This window comes from Perognathus longimembris, chromosome 28, assembly GCF_023159225.1.
Source record: "Perognathus longimembris pacificus isolate PPM17 chromosome 28, ASM2315922v1, whole genome shotgun sequence".
Classification (NCBI taxonomy): Eukaryota; Metazoa; Chordata; class Mammalia; order Rodentia; family Heteromyidae; genus Perognathus; species Perognathus longimembris.
The window spans coordinates 72,001,768-72,018,840 of NC_063188.1; the positions used below are offsets into that span (position 1 = coordinate 72,001,768).

Sequence of the window (17,073 nt, forward strand, 5' to 3'; positions counted from 1 at the left end):
AAAATGCCACAGTCATTCACACTATACTATACTGTGCCCGTGGCTCGAGCCTGCAATCCTAGCTGCTCAGGAGGCTGCAATCTGAGAGTCACAGTTTGAAGCCATCCCAGGCAAGAAAGTCTGTAAGACTCTTATCTCCAATTAACTACCACACCCCCAAAGAAAAGCTGAAAATGGAGCTGTGGCTCAAAGTGGTAGAGCACTAGCTTTGAGCATAAAATTTCAGGGACAGTGCCCAGACTCTGAGTTCAAGGCCCAGGACTGGCACATACACCAACCAAACAACACCAAAAACCCACTATACTTCATATTGCTGTGATTCTTCCTGGCAAAGATCTGGTTACTACATTGGCATAGCCAGATTTGGACTGGTCTGTGATGTTGGCTACCATCTACCCAGTGGTGTATAATAGACACAGACTTTGATTCAGGGTAGCAGCTCCACCATCACCTGATCAGCTGACAGAGTAGTTGAACCAGGATAGGCCAAGCATTCACAGCCCAGAAACAGACTGCTTTCTTGATTTCTCTTTTCAGCTAGTCATTATTGGTGTGTAGACATGCTATTGGTTTTTTTCCCTTTCTCTCCCCCTTTTAAAATGGTTTATATTAGTTATAGGGGGTATTACATTGTTTTATCTCCATGCATGTGTACACTGGGTTCTAATTAATTATACCCACTGCAACACACTCCCTGCACCTTTCTCTCTATGAAATAGTGCCCCCAACAGGTTTTCTTGTCCCATTTTTTCTTTCATTCTTTTCTTTTCTTTTGGTGCCTGTCCTGGGGCTTGAACTCAGGGCCTGTCTTCAGCTTTTGTGCTCTTACCACTTGAACCACATCTCTACTTTCAGTTTTTGATGGTTAATTGGAGATAAGAGTTTCATGGACTTTCCTTCCAGGGCTGATCCCAGGTCATTGTTTCATTTTCATAGTTGCAAATAGACTATTTCAATAATATTCAGTCTTCTCTATATTATCCGCACCCAGGGACAATCTCCTCTTGCTAGCTAGTATCCACCTGTCCACAGAGTATTCCAGTTATTCATCTCCTTCCTTCCTTCCTTCATTCCTTCCTTCATTTGTTCATTCTTTCCTTCCTTCCTTTTCCCTCCCTTCCTCCCTCTCCCCCTCCCTCCCTCCCTCCCTCCCTCCCTTCCTCCTGGGACCTGGGACTCTCACTTGGCTTTTTAGCTTAAGACCATCACTCTATCACTTGGTCCACATCGACACTACTGTTCTTTTCTTCTTTAAATAGAGATGAGAGTTATCCAGGGCTGCCTTTGAACTGTAATCCTCAGATCTCAACCTCCTGAGTAGCTAGGACTATAGGCATGAATCACCAGTGCCTGGCTTCATCCTTTTTCTTTTTCTCTTTCCCCTCTCCTTCTCCTGAGAAGTCTCTTAGCTTGATTCATATTCTATGTTTAACTACTTAAGTAATTATGTATGTGAATAATTATACATATGTACATGTCTATGAGTATGGACATATGAGTAAAACATACAATATTTTGGTTTTGTGGCTGATTTTGTATCCTGCAACTTTTCTGAATTTGATCAATCCTAGTAATTTTAGTGGAGTGTTTAATTTATATATATATATTTGTGTGTGTATGATACATGCAAACAATATGTATACATATATATGATATGTACAAACAAAGGCAATCCAACTTCTTTTTTTCCAATTTGGATGTCCTTTATTTCTTTTTATTGTTTGATTTCTCTGGCTAGTACTTCTAGCCAGATGTATGCCATATGGTAGTTGTATGTTGAATAAAAATAGTGAATATAGCCTTGTGCTAGTGGCTCACATCTGTAATCCTAACTACGCAGGAAGGTGAGATCTAAGGATCACAATTTGAAACAAGCTTCAGCAGAAAAATCTGAGACACTTACCACCAATTAACCACCAAAAAGCCAGAAATGGATCTGTGGTTCAAGTGACAGAGCACTAGTCCTGGTTGAAAAAGCTAAGGAAGAGTGGAGGTTCTGACTTCAATCCCCACTATTGGCACACAAAAAAGGACTGAACTTCAACAAAATAAATGTCACATCATACCAAACAGTGAAGAAGTGAGAGCTTTTCTTGTTTAGATATGGGACAAGGATGCCATATTTCCCTTTGGGGGGACATAGATTATTTATAATGTGTTAACTTCCACATTTTTACATTGTACATTTCCTATTTTATTGCTTTTTATGTTTAGGTTTGAGGTTGGTGAGAACTGAATTCAAGATCTCACATGTGCTAGGCAAGTGCTCATTTCATTGAGCTAATCCAAGACTAATTTTATTAATTTTGGACTTAATTCTGGGTAGAGAGCATGGCTTTGTTTCATTTAAGTATGTTTAAGTTTACTGTGACTCATACTTGGCTTAGTAGATGGTCTACACTGGAGAATATTCAATGGATTTGTAAAAATGCATATCCTATTGTTGGATAAATTATGTAAGAGCTGTCAGATAGATTGAGTTGGTTGATAATATTCAAGTTTTCTGTATATTCTTGTTCATTTTCTGGCTGAATCTATTATTGGTGGTAAGCTCTGTGTGTGTGTGTATGTGTGTGTCTGTGTGTATCTGTATGTATCTCTGTGTTTGTGTGTGCCAGTATTGGGGCTTGAATTCAGGGCCTCACCAACTTGCTTAGCTTTTTTGGCTCAAGGTTCTATTTCCAGCTTCTTCCTGGTTAATTGGAGATAAGAATCTCTTGGATCTCAGGAGGCTGATATCTGAGGATTTTGGTTCAAAGCTAGCCCAGGTAGGAAAGTCCATGAGACTCTTCTCTCCAATTAACCACCAGCAAACCAGAAGTGCTGCTGTGGCTCAAAGTGGTAGAGCAGTAGTCTTGAATGAAAAAGCTCAAGATAGCCCCTAGGCCCTGAGTTCAAGCCCCCCCACCCCACCAAAAAAAAATAGTCTCTTGGAGTTATCTTCTCTGGATGGCTTCAATCCAAGAATTTCTCAGTCTCCTGAGTAGCTAGGAGGATTACATGTATTAGCCACTGGTTCCCAACGGGTGGTAAGATTTTGGTCTCAATAATTATTATTGTCTTTTTTTCTTAAATTCTACCAGTTTTCACAACTTTTCGACTCCATTGCTGAGAATGCATGTTTATAATTGTTAAATCTTCCAGATAACTCATTCAGAATTAGTTTATCTGAAGAGTTAAAGTAAACCCCATTTTCAGGCAGCCCCCGTTTTGTTGTCTGTTTAAACTATGAGTAACCCAGACCACCAATTATCCCGGCTAGCAGGACAAGCTTATTAGGGCCCAGCTGGTAAGGAAACTCCCTGCTTAACTCTAACCGCCCCAGAATGCCTCGTGCCCTGAGCCAATCAGATTTGTACCCGTATCCTAATCTTGCTTGAACACCTGATTGCTGTAACTTTGTTTTTTGCCTTTATAAGCCCTGTGAAATCTCAGCTCGGGGCCTTCCTCCTAACCTCCGCTGTGTGGTGGGTAGGACGATGTCCGATCTGCAGCTTGCCTGAACAAAGCCTTGCTTTTGCATTTCGGAACGTCTGGCTCTCAGTGGTCTTCTTGGTGGTCTTCTCGCGACTTGTGCATAACATATCTATTTCCATTTTGAGAAAATTTTGTTGATTGACATGTAATTGTATAGGAAATGACCTGTCTATCTTTCACACCCAGATTCCTCACACTCAGAAAACTGATATTGATTCCATTCTTCAACCTCATTTCAGATTTCACCCATTTTCATATATACTCATTTGTGTGTATATCTAGTTATATGTAATTTTACCTTGTGTCTAGGCTCTTATGTTCACCATCATGAAGTTAATGAGAAAGCCCATTGCCCCAAGGATCCTACATGTTACTCCTTTAGAACTAGACTCACTTTCCTCTCCCATCATCTTCTCCCAGGCTACCTTCATTTCTAAAAGTTGTCATTTCTTTCTTTGTGCTGTTTTTTTTTAGCTTGAACTCAGCCTTGTGCTCTTACTTGGCTTTTATGCTCAAGGCTGGAACTTTACCACTTGAGCCATACCCCCCACTTCCTGGATTTCAGTGGTTAACTAGAGATCTAAGTCTCAGATTTGTTTGCCCAGGCTGGCTTCAAATCTTGATCCTCAGATCTCAGCCTCCTGAATGGTCAACAAAAGCTTTATAAAAAGAAATAAATGACAGCAATATACAAACTGGAAAGTAGACCAATGGAAGAGATAAAACTGTGGCTCAAGAGGTAGAGTGCTAGCCTTAAGCAAAAAGAAGCCAGGGACAGTGCTCAGGCCTTGAGTCCCAAGCCCCAGGACCAGCAAAAAAAAATACAGCAAGAAGCAAACAAGAAAGGCATTAAAAAAACTAAGCTTGCATGTGTAAGAATTAAATAAGAGGGGCTGGGGACATGGCCTAGTGGCAAGAGTGCTTGACTCATATACATGAAGCCCTGGGTTCAATTCTCCAGCAACACATATATAGAAAACAGCTAGAAGTGGCGCTGTGGCTCAAGTGGCAGAGTACTGGCCTTGAGCAAAAAGAAGCCAGGGACAGTGCTCAGGCCCTGAGTCCAAGGCCCAGGACTGGCAAAAAGATAAAATAAAATAAAAGAATTAAATAAGGGCAAAATAAACCCAGAGTTAACAGAAGGAAGTGTTACTCCCCAAGTCGCGAGATGACCTCCAAGAAGACCACTGAGAGCCAGGCATTCCAAAATGCAAAAGCAAAGCTTCATTCAGGCAAGCTGCAGCTTGGGTCTGGTCCCATTCACTGACGCAGTGTAGATAGGGAGGAGGACCCTGAGCTGAAATCTCACAGGGTTTATAAAGGCAAAACCCACAAAGTTACAGTAACCAGGTGTTTACAGATCTGATTGGCTCTGGGGTAAAAACATTCCAGGGTGGACAGAAGTTACCAAAACAGTCCCTCAGCCGTCTGGGTTCTGACAACCTGTCCTGCTACATGGAGTATTTGGAGGCCTAGGCAGGCTCACAGTGCCTGTTTATCTGTGGCTAGCATGGCTATTTCTCAGAGCTTGTGCAGGCCCAAGGTTACAGGCACAGAGTGGGGCCTGGCTGGCTTTAAGATAGCTTTGTTCAAGAAATTTACAGTTTAGCAGTCTCAGCACAAACAAGTCAGTTCTTACAGTTCAACATAAACAAGATGGCTACGGTTTCAAAATGGAGTCACTGCTGCCTCAAAGTAGGATTTACCTTCACTCTTCAGAAGGAATAATAAAGACTAAAATGGAGGGGAATAAGAAAGAAGAGAAAAACAACTAAAAAGTTAGTGCTTTGGAAAGCTCAATAAAATCCAAAATTCTGTAGCTAAATTTATTTGAAACAAAGAATGAGGAATTGAATTACTAAAATCCAAAGAAAGAGTGGTGTTCTAAGTTTTACAGAAATAAAAGGAATTATAAAAGAGTACTATGACCAATTGTACAGTACTAAATAAAATTACCTAAATGCATTAAAAATTCTAGGAATAAACATTTGTCAAAACTGAAACAGGGCCAGGTGCTGGTGCCTAGAAATGCCTTCTCAATTCACAGCTGGGTACAGGGGCCTATGTCTCTCACCCTAGTTGGATTGGCTAAGATTTAGATGATCATGGGTCCAGGTCATCTCAAGCAGAAAAGTCCTTACTTAATACTTCACCTCAATGGAAGAAGCTGGGTGCATTGGCTTGTCATCCCAGCTACTTTGGGAAGCCCCCAACTAGGAGGATGGCTTACCAGGTGCAGGCACAGGTAGAAAAACTAGATCCTATATAAAAAATAAGCAGTGTGCCAGGTGCCAATGCCTCATGCCTATCATCTTAGGTAGTCATGAGGCTGAGATCAGAGAATGAGGATTCAAAACCAGTTCAGACAGACACATCATTGAGACACTTAACTCCATCTAATTGGCAAGAAGCTGAAACGGGAGGCAGGGCTCAAGTGGTAGGGCGCCAGCCTTGAGTAAAGGAACAGAGAGCTCAGTGTCCTAAGGTCAAGCCCCAGGATAGTCACAGACATTGAAAATGACAAAACAGCCAGGAGCTAGCTGGTGGCTGAGACTTGTAATCCTAGCTACTCAGGAAGCTAAGATCTGAGGATTGCAGTTCAAAGCCAGCCCAGGCAGGAAAGTGCATGAGACTTTTGTCTTTAATTAAACACCAGAAAACTGGAAGTGGCGCTGTGGCTCAAAGTGGCAGAGCACTAGCCTTGGGTGAAAAAGCTCAGTGACAGCGCCCAGGCCCTGAGTTCAAGATCCACCACTGACAAAACTAAAAACAAAACAAAACAAAACAAAACAAAAAAAACCAACTATCCAATGACAGGAAGGGGCCTACTTCTGAAACCTAGCCACCTCAAAATGTACTGCCTTACAAGCAACAGAATCCATGTGTGGTGGTGATTCCTGTAATCTCAACTGACTGGGAGGCTGAGGCAAGAGGAAGTCAAGCTAAAGGCCAGCCTGGGCAATGTAACAAGACCCTATCTTAAAAAAAGTAAAGAGGAGCCAGGCACCAGAGCTCATGCCTGTCATCCTAGCTACTCAGAGACTGAGATCTGACAATCAATTGTTTAAGCCAGCCTGGGCAGAGAAGCCCATGAGACTATCTCCAGTCAGCAGAGAAGCTGGGTTGGAGGTGTGGCCCAAATGGTACAGTGCCACTCTGGAACAAAGAAGCCGAGAAAGAGCAAAAAATGCCCTGAGTTCAAGCCCTGTTACCAACACAAAACCCACAAGCAAACAGTTGGTGTTGGGGGCTGGGAATATGGCCTAGTAGTAAAGTGCTTGCCTGGGCTCGATTCCTCAGCACCACATACATTAAAAAAAAGCCGGAAGTGGCGCTGTGGCTCAAGTGGCAGAGTGCTAGCCCTGAGCAAAAAGAAGCCAGGGACAGTGCTCAGGCCCTGAGTTCAAGCCCCAGGACTGGCAAAAAAAAAAAAAAAAGAAAACAGTTTGTGTTAGTGACCCTGTTGGTCTTATGGCTCTGGAGAACAAAAGGGAAGTCTAGCATGCTGATATAAATTGCTCTTCATTGCCAGGGAGAGACACAATGGCATAAAGTCTGCCTTCAGAAATTCCCTCCTGTCCACACGAAGACACATGGTCGAGACCAGCAAAAGGTACAGCAAGTCTCAGCTACACAAGGTGGCAAAGCTGGGGCCACAGATGGGAAGACTGGCAGGGCCAGGCCCTCCAAGGAATGTCCTGCAGCAGCAGCAGAAGCAGCAGCACTGCCACAATAGGAAGCAGTCAGGTCCAGCAAGGTGGATGGACAGCTAGACACACCTTCCCCTGAGTCCCGAGAAGCGTGGCAGAATGGCTTCAGCTGAGGTGAGTCTGGGGGAACTCCCCCACCTTTAAGCACAGAAGATGGAAGACTGAGCAGAGCTTGCCACTTAAGCAGGCACAGGTGGCAAAGAAATAGGCTATTATGCAAACAGAGACAAGGGAAAAGGCAAGCAAGAACATAATATGCAGGCAGGCTGAACACCGAATTCGAAGGGAAACACAGCCCAGGGGACAGAAGGAAATTGCCCACTAGTGCATGCTCCCGTGGACGACCTTCCTAACAAGCTTTTCTTATGCGCTGGGAGACGCCTCAGCCAGCTAGCTCGTGGTAATGATGCCACTCGAGGAGTGTGGCATTTTAAGGTAAATTTCTGACTTGCTTCTTGGAGTCTTCTGTTACTCAGGTTTCTTGTCCTAGCCCACAAATGGTTCTTGCTTTCACGATGCCTGCGAGATTGCTTAGATACAAAGATTCCACGGAAGAAACAAGAGGCTCACGAGGCCCGTGTGCAGAACTTTCCCAGTTGACGCGTGGCTAGGGGCCAGGCATCTGTCAGGAATCTTGGAAGCGGTTGGCAGGGAAGCGCAGGACAGGTGTTCAGAACAGGAGCGAGGGAGGCAGCCTGTGTGTGGCAGCTGCTGGTAAGGGGTCAATGAGGTTGGCGGCCATTTTGCTTGGCAGCTTGCTGATCATGAGGGAGCTCAGCAGGAGCAGGCTTAGCAGTGCTGGGTGTCCAGGCCACCATGAGGCGGGTTGAGGAGTGTGGGAAGAGTTAGAAATGGGTACCGTGCCCCATGGGCTTAAGTATACTTAAGTATATTTCAGTACTTAGGAAATGGAACTCAGGGCCTGAGGTTCAAAATACATCAACCATAGGGGGCAACCAGTACGTTAAGATTCTGAGTCTCCCGAATGGCGTGTGAAGTCAGAGGCAAGGTGGGGTAAAACTGGAGTCAATAGTTGGATGATAATCAATGAAGGAATTATGTACAGATTCACATGTCTGGGCATTTGTCTTTATGATATGTGTCATCATTTGTATATAATACAGATTATATCCAAATATAGCATGTAACATAAGTGTACATAATAACAAATGTAACATAATACAGATTTGGTGAGCAAAGATAAGCAGAGAGGAGATATTGTCATCCTTGGTGGGGATTTGTTCTGATGGTTGCAAAGAGAAGCCATTAAGCAAAAACAATCGAGAATGGATTTATGAGGACCATCATTGAAAACAAGGAAAATGTTGCAGAGGGAAAACAATGGTCCAGCAGAGGGCTAAAGCAAAAAGGAGAGGTCAGAGGTGTGGCTCTGTTAGTAGAGTGTCAGCCAATGAGTGAAAGTGTAAGGATCCAAGTTTGAGTCCCAGTCTCAGACCTAAGGGAAACAAAGCAAAAAAGGAAAGAGAAACACAAAGGTGCAATGTCTATGTGCCTCTGATCATATAAAATCATATTTATTGAAATGAACTCCAGGAAATGGAACCAAGAGGCTTTTTTGTTGTTGTTGTTTTTCTTTTCTTTTTGCCTTTTTTCTTTCATTTATCTGTTTGGTGGAGGGTAAGGGTGGACACATAAATGGAGGAACAAAGAGTGAACAAATGCAGCAGCGCTACTCACTAGACACTGTCCAAATTTAACTATACAACCGGGCACCAGTGGCTCACGCCTGTAATCCTAGCTAGTCAGGAGGGTGAGATATGAGGATCACGGTTCAAATCAGCCCAGGCAGGAAACTCCATGAGACTCTTATCTCCAATTAACCACCAGAAAACTGGAAGTGGTACTGTGGCTCAAGTGGTAGAGTGCTAGCTTTGAGCTGAAGAGCTCAGGGACAGCATTCGGGCCCCGAGTTCAAGCTGCATGACCAACAAAAGGAAAGGAAAGGAAAGGAAAGGAAAGGAAAGGAAAGGAAAGGAAAGGAAAGGAAAGGAAAGGAAAGGAAAGGAAAGGAAAGGAAAGGAAAGGAAAGGAAAGGAAAGGAGGAAGGAAGGAAAGAAGGAAGGAAGGAAGGAAGGAAGGAAGGAAGGAAGGAAGGAAGGAAGGAAGGAAGGAAGGGAAGGAAGGAAGGAAGGAAGGAAGGAGAGAGAAAAGGAAAAGAAAAGAAAAGAAAAGAGGGCTGGGAATATGTCCTAGTGGTAAAGTGTTCTCCTCGTATACATGAAGCCCTGAGTTCAATTCCTTAGCACCACATATGTAGAAAAATCCAGAAGTGGTGCTGTGGCTCACGTGGCAGAGTGCTTGCCTAGCATGCATGAGGTCCTGGGTTTGATTCCTCAGCACCACATAAACCAAAATAATAATAAAGAAATTTAAACTAAAATTGATGTTCAAGCCCAGCACTGGTGGCTTACACTTGTAATACTAGCTACTCAGGAGACTGAGATCTGAGGATCATGGTTCAAAGCCAGCCCTGGCAGGAAACCCCATGAGACTCATCACCATTAAACTACTCAAAAAAGGGAGAAATGGGCTGGGAATATGGCCTAGTGGCAAGAGTGCTTGCCTCGTATACATGAAGCCCAGGGTTCGATTCCCCAGCACCACATATATAGAAAACGGCCTGAAATGGCTCAAGCGGCAGAGTGCTAGCCTTGAGCAAAAAGAAGCCAGGGACAGTGCTCAGGCCCTGAGTCCAAGGACCAGGACTGGCAAAAAAAAAAAATAAATGGAGAAATGGCACTGTGGCTCAAGTCCCTTGAGCAAAAGAAGCTCAGGGACAGCACCCAGGCCCAGCGTTCGAGACCCAGTACCAGCACCAAAAACAGAAGAAAAGAAAGGAAGAAAGAAAGAAAAAGGATATTCATTGGTAATTAATGTGAAATAAGACATGTTGTAATTCTGTTTGTATGTGCACACATGTGCGAGCGTGTGTTGAACTCAGGGCCTCTTATACTCTTGTATTTTTCTCTCAAAGCTGGACCTCTACCATTTGAGACACATCTCAGCTTCCAGCTTTTTATTGATTAATTGGAGATAAGAGTCTCATGGATTTTCCTGCCCAACCTGGCTTTGAACTACAATCCTCAAATCACAGTCTCCTGAATAGCTAGAATTACAGGCGTGCCACTGGCACCTGCCTTAGACAGCCCATTTATTTTGGAGATTATTTTCACAGGATCTGACAGTAATTTCTCACATTTTTGACATTTTTGTAAGGTCTTATACAAATGACATTTTTTTTGCCAGTCCTGGGGCTTGAGCTCAGGGTCTGAGCACTGTCCCTGGCTTCTTTTTGTTTGTTTGTTTGTTTGTTTGTTTTTTGGCCAGTCCTGGGGCTTGGACTCAGGGCCTGAGCACTGTCCCTGGCTTCTTTTTGCTCAAGGCTAGCACTCTGCCACGAGCCACAGCGCCACTTCTGGCCATTTTCTATATATGTGGTGCTGGGGAATCGAACCCAGGGCTTCATGTATATGAGGCAAGCGCTCTTGCCACTAGGCCATATTCCCAGCCCCCTGGCTTCTTTTGGCTCAAGGCTAGCACTCTACCTCTTGAGCCACAGTGCCACTTCCGGCTTTTTCTATTTATGTGGTGCTGAGGAATTGAACCCAGGGTTTCATGTATGCTAGGCAACCACTCTTCCTCTAAGCCACATTCCCAGCCCTTCAAATGACATTTCTAAGGCCAGATTTATAAGAGAGCATGTAGCAAATGATCAGAACTACTCACTGCACACAAGTCTTTATTGTGCACAGAGGGGAAATTAAACTTTCATGAATACTTTCAACCTAACACTTTATTGAATTGGGTTATTTTGAATAGTTTGAGATGAACAATGATAATTAGCTATAGCCACAAGAGAAAGGGGGAAAGTACTGTGTCGAAGACTTTCTTGTAATATGCTTTATTGCAAAATAAAACAGACACAGGAAACCACATGGATCAAATTTATGTCTTAGTCATTAAAAGATGTGGAAAAACAGCCAGATACCAGTATCTCAAGCCCATAATCCTAGTTGCTCAGGAGGCTGAGATCTGAGGATCATAATTCAAAGCTAGCCTAGGCAGAAAAGTCCATGTGACTCTTCTCTCCAATTAACCACCAATGAGCCAGAAGTGGAGCTGTGGCTCAAGTAGTAGAGCACAAGCTAAGCACTAGAGCTCTAAGACAGTGCCCAGGCTCTGAGCTCAAGACTCACGCCCCACATCCACACACACAAAAAGACGTGAAAAACAAAATGGGTACGAGTGTCTCAAGCCTGTAATTGTAGCTACTTGGGAGGCAGAGATCCAGGGGGTGGGAGTTCAAAGCCAGGCTGGACAGACAGGAATCCATCTCCAAAACAACAGCTATAAGCCAGCTGGAGGTAGATCAAGTGTTATCAGCTGTGAACAAGAAAGCTACAGGAGAGCCTCTGAATTCAAGCCCTAGTACTGGAGGGAAAATATGAAAAACACCTAGGTATGAAACAAGACTTTGCCAGGAATTCTAGAAACCCCTTCTATGGGCTATATTCCAATCACATACACTGCTGTCTCTAATAAGTAACTACTACTGTGATTTTTAGTTTTGTTTTTTTCCAGTCCTGGGCCTTCGACTCAGTGCCTGAGCACTGTCTCTGGCTTCTTTTTGCTCAAGGCTAGCCCTTTGCAACTTGAGCCACAGCGCCACCACTTCTGGCCGTTTTCTATATATGTGGTGCTGGGGAATCGAACCCAGGGCTTCATGTATACGAGGCAAGCACTCTTGCCACTAGGCCATATTTTCAGCCTACTGTGATTTTTTTTATAAGAATTAATTTTATTTCATCATGCCCATGTGAGTCCCTAGACACAAAAGTCCCTAGACACACACACACACACACACACACACACACATATTCCAGAAATCTATAGAGACCTCCTTACCATTTATATTTACACTAACAATAAATAACACCAATATAAGGCTGGGAATGTGGCTTAGTGGTAGAGTGCTTGCCTAGCATGCATGAAGCCCTGGGTTTGATTCCTCAGCACCACATAAACAGAAAAAAGCTGGAAGTGATGCTGTGTCTCAAATGGTAGAGGCTAGCCTTTAGAAAAAGATGCTCAGGGACCAGTGCCAAGGCCTGAATTCAAGCCCCAAGACTGGCAAAAAAACAAAAACAAAAACAAAAACAAACCTCAATATAATTACTGCAGACATTAAGGCCTTTTTTTTGGTGCTGATACCAGGGCTTGAACTCACTCTCACTTGGCTTTTTGGCTCAAGGCTAGTGCTCTACCACTTGATCTGTACCTTTACTCAGCTTTTGCTGATTAATTGCAGATGAAAGTCTCTCCAATTTGTCTACCCTGGCTTACTTCAAAGCAAGATTCTCAAATTCCATCCTCCTGAGTAGCTAGGATTACAGGCATGAGCCACCAGTGCCTGATATGATTTTATGTCATTATCCTATTGGTTTGATGGGTTGCATTAACCAATTTTTGAACATTAAACCTACTTGCATACCTGCAGTATTTTTTTTTCTTTTTAGCAGTACTGGGGCATGAACTCAGGGCCTCATGCTTACCAAACATTCTACCACATGAGTCATGCCTCCATCCCCCCCTCCTTTTTTGCCAGTCCTGGGCCTTGAACTCAGGGCCTGAGCACTGCCCCGGCTTCTTTTTGCTCGAGGCTGGCACTCTACCACTTGAGCCACAGCACCACTTTTGGCCATATTCTATATATGTGGTACTGGGGAATTGAACCCAGTGCTTCATGTATACGAGGCAAGCACTCTTGCCACTAGGCCATATTCCCAGCCCTCCATCCCATTTTTTGCCTTGGTTATTTTCAAGATCGGTCTTGCTTTCTGCTCAAGCTGCCCTGGACTACAATCCTCCTACCTGTGCTTCCCCATATTACTAGAGATGACAGGCACTGGCCACTGTGTCCAGCCATTGTTTGAGATGGAGTCTCAAGAACTTCTGGTTTGCCCTGGCTGGCCCTGAACCACCCAACGCTGCCTCCTAAGTAGCTAGGATGCCAGAATTGAGTAAATCTTAATTTTTTTGGGATGGTACTGTTTTTATACTTTGCTAGATTTCCTTTGCTAACTTTTTTTAGGATTCCTGAATCTATATTCAAAAGGAATATTGATCTGCAGTTTCTTTCTTTTCTTTGATAGTGGGGTAACTCTACATTCATAAGAATTGGAAGCTGGGAAAGAATGAGCGAAGAGGTGACATTGTCCGAAAAGAAATGGATTCTTTGGTGACTTATGTAATTATAACTCCTCTGTACATCACCAGTATAATAACAATAAAAACATTTTAAAAGAGGAGTTGGGAAATACTTCTTCTTCTTCCATATTTGTCTAAAATTTAATGTTCACAAATATGATGTAATGAAAACTTGCCTGGCACCAGAGTTTTCTTTCTGGGAAGAAATTGTAATGATTTTTTTAAAGATATATATAGAGAGAGCGAGAGTCAGATTGTCTATTTCTTCTTGACTGATTTTTGAAGTTTGTAAGTTTTGAGGATTGATCCAATTTTGTTCACCTGTCAAATTAATAATTTATTTACTATTTTTAAATTAATAAACACACACAATTATCATCCTGGTGAGCACCGATGGTTCAAACCTGTAATCCTAGGTACTCAGGAGGTTGAGATCTGAGGATTGCAGTTCGAAGCCAGCTAGGGAGGAAAGTCCATGAGACTTTTTTTTGACCGTCATGGGGCTTGAACTCAGGACCCGAGCACTGTCCCTGGCTTCTTTTGCTCAAGGCTGGCACTTTACCACTTGAGCCACAGTGCTACTTCAGGCCTTTTTTGTTTATGTGGTATTGAGGAATCAAAGCCAAGGCTTCGGGGCTGGAAATATGGCCTAGTGGCAAGAGTGCTTGCCTTGTATACATGAAGCCCTAGGTTCGATTCCCCAGCACCACATATATAGAAAACGGCTAGAAGTGGCGCTGTGGCTCAAGTGGCAGAGTGCTAGCCTTGAGCAAAAAGAAGCCAGGGACAGTGCTCAGGCCCTGAGTCCAAGGCCCAGGACTGGCCAAAAAAAAAACAAAAAAACAGGGCTTCTTGCATGTTAGGCGAGCCTTCTGTCACTAAGCCACATTCCCAGCCCTCCATGAGACTCTTAATTCCAATAAACGACTAAAAAAAAGCCATAAGTAGCACTGTGGCTCAAATGGTAGAGCTAGCCTTGAGCAAAGGAACAGCACCCAGGCCCTGGGTTCAAGACCCAGAACAGGCACACACACACACATACACACACACACACACACAAATGTGTTATCCCAACAATATATTTTATTTTTTATCATTAAAATATTTTATTATTATTACAAAGGTGATGTATAGAGGAGTTACATTACATAAGTGAGATAAAGAAGACATTTCTTTTCGGACAATGTCACCCCTTCCTTCACTCCCAGTTTTTCCTTTCCATTCCCACTCACCAGGTTGTATAGCTCATTTTCAACATAGTGTCTACTGAGTACCACTCCTGCATTTGTTTACCTTTGTCCCTTCATTAACAATTTTATATTTGTTTATTGATTGAATCATTTTTATGCTGACATTGGGGCTTGGACGAAGGACCTCACAATCTTGCTTGTTTTTCCATCCAAGAATGGCACTCTAAGATGGCCGCCCATGATTTACACCTGAAATCCTACTCAGCAGGCTGAGATCTGAGGATCTCAGTTCAAATCCAGCCCAGGCAGAAAAGTCCTGGTGAGACTCTTATTTCCAGTTAACCACTCAAAAACTAGAAATGAAGCTGTGGCTCGAAATGGTAGATCACTAGCCTTGAACAAAAGAGCTGAGGGACAGCGTCCAGGCTCTGTGTTCAAGCCCTGAGAGAGACAAAAAAAAAATGGCATTCTACCATCAAGGTGGAGTTACAGCTCCACCTTGAGCTTTTTGCTGGTTAATTGAAAATAAGAGTCTTAAGGACTTTTCCACTCAATCTGGATTCTAAGCTCAGTCCTCACGTTTCAGCTTCTTTTTATTTTTCCTTTAGAAATTTTAATGGACAGGAAATTGTATAGAATAACTGCCAAGTCACATAAATTAACATTTTTGTTAATGTTTGTGATCCAGGAAAGAACACAATATCGGGGGATGCAAACTCCATGGGCGTCTGCCCCAGTGAGGCTGCATGACCGAGGGTGGGCCCTGGATGCAGCCTTACAGGCTCCAGAAATAAAAGCGGCTGCTGTGTTTGGCAGGCTTCAGATCCCCTTCTATCTCAGGGTTGGGCTCCGGTCTTGGCCTTGAGTGATAGGGATTCTCCGGTAAAGGTCGATCTGTTTAAACTTTGGTGACCTTGGAAAGATCCCCCAGGTCAGGCCGTACCCAGCCCAGTTTCTCCAGAACACACTCATCAAACTTTGCCTGCTGTTTGCGACAGTAACGTAATGACTGCAGGCGGGTATAATCGACACAAGTCCAATATTCTGTAAAAGGCTCTGCACAATGACGCTTTATCTGCCTAAAGAAGTCCAGAGCGCATTTGTTGACCAGCTTGCCTTCATTGAGACACCTCCTGGGATCCTTCTCTTCCCAATGGCAAAGCATGAACTCCTTGTTGGGTTTATCACATTGAGCCCCATAGTGATGGGCCGCAGCTTTAAGCACACCAGAGCTGAGTTTCACCTCATCCACTTTCAGCTCTTCCAAAGTGGGCATCTCCACTATCCCCGGCATGACGGCAGTAGCCCCAGCCCTGACCTAGTGCCCTCAGCCGCGTCGCCCCCCACGTCTCCTTGAACTCCCCTTTGCCCCAACGTTTCAGCTTCTTGAGTAGCTAGGATTCTAGGCATTGAGCACCAACTCCTGACTCAACTATTTTAAAGTGTACAGTTCAGTAGTGTTAAAGTACATTCACAGCACTGTATAATCAAACCAGAATTTTTTTATGTTGCAAAATTGAAATTTTATACCCTCTTCACAACAACCCACTTTCCCCTTCCACGAAGATCTTATCTCTATGAATTTGACTACTCTAAAAATGTAGATTTGTATTTGAGCTCTTTTTCTGATGTTAGCATTTGGGACTATGGATTTCATGCTTAGTTCTATTTTAGGTGGTTCATGATATTTTCATACATTGTGCTTTAACTTTTGTTCTTTAATGCTTTCTGTTTGAGCCACATGGATCTATTTGGATATGTTTTGTTCAACTTCTAAACATTTGGTAATGTTTGGAAAGGCCTTAAACTCACTACCCTCCTGCCTCTGTTTCATAATTACTAGGATTATGAGCATGTGCCACCACATCTAAATTATTATATTTAGGTCATTGTGAAAACAGATCACCATTTTCATCTTGCAGATCTGAAATTTTATACCCAATAAACAACTTCCCTTTCCTCCTCTCCACAGTCTCTGATAATTACTATTTTGCCTTTTGTTATGACTCAGTTGAGTTGAGATACCTAATATAAATTGAATCATATAATATTTTCCTTTCTGTGACAGGCTTATTTAACTTGACCTCAAAGTATATATGCAGTAAATTTTTCTTCTGATGGTGTTTTTTTTAAACATGTTATTAAGGGTAGAATGTTGAAATCTCTGCCAAAATTGTGGATTTACACATACATTTTTTTCATCGCTATCACTTTTTACATCATGTATTTTGGAGTGCTAATGTTTGGTGCATCTACATTTAAGATTGCTCTATCTTCTAGATATGTTAACACTTTGTCATTATGTGAATACCTTTTGAAATTTTGTTTGCTCAGAAGTTGACTTCATCAGATGTTAAATGTGGACATTGCAGATTTCCTTTAGTCATTTTGAAGCTTCTTTGTGTGTGGTTGTCTGTTACCACATATATACAACTTATCACTACCTATACGTGGTAGTAATTTATTTT

At 42.9% G+C, this 17,073-nt stretch overlaps 1 pseudogene; it reads right to left on the reverse strand.

Moving 5' to 3' along the window:
- Nucleotides 1-15,201: 15,201 nt before the first annotated feature.
- Nucleotides 15,202-15,956, reverse strand: LOC125343522 (annotated as a pseudogene).
- Nucleotides 15,957-17,073: the final 1,117 nt, after the last annotated feature.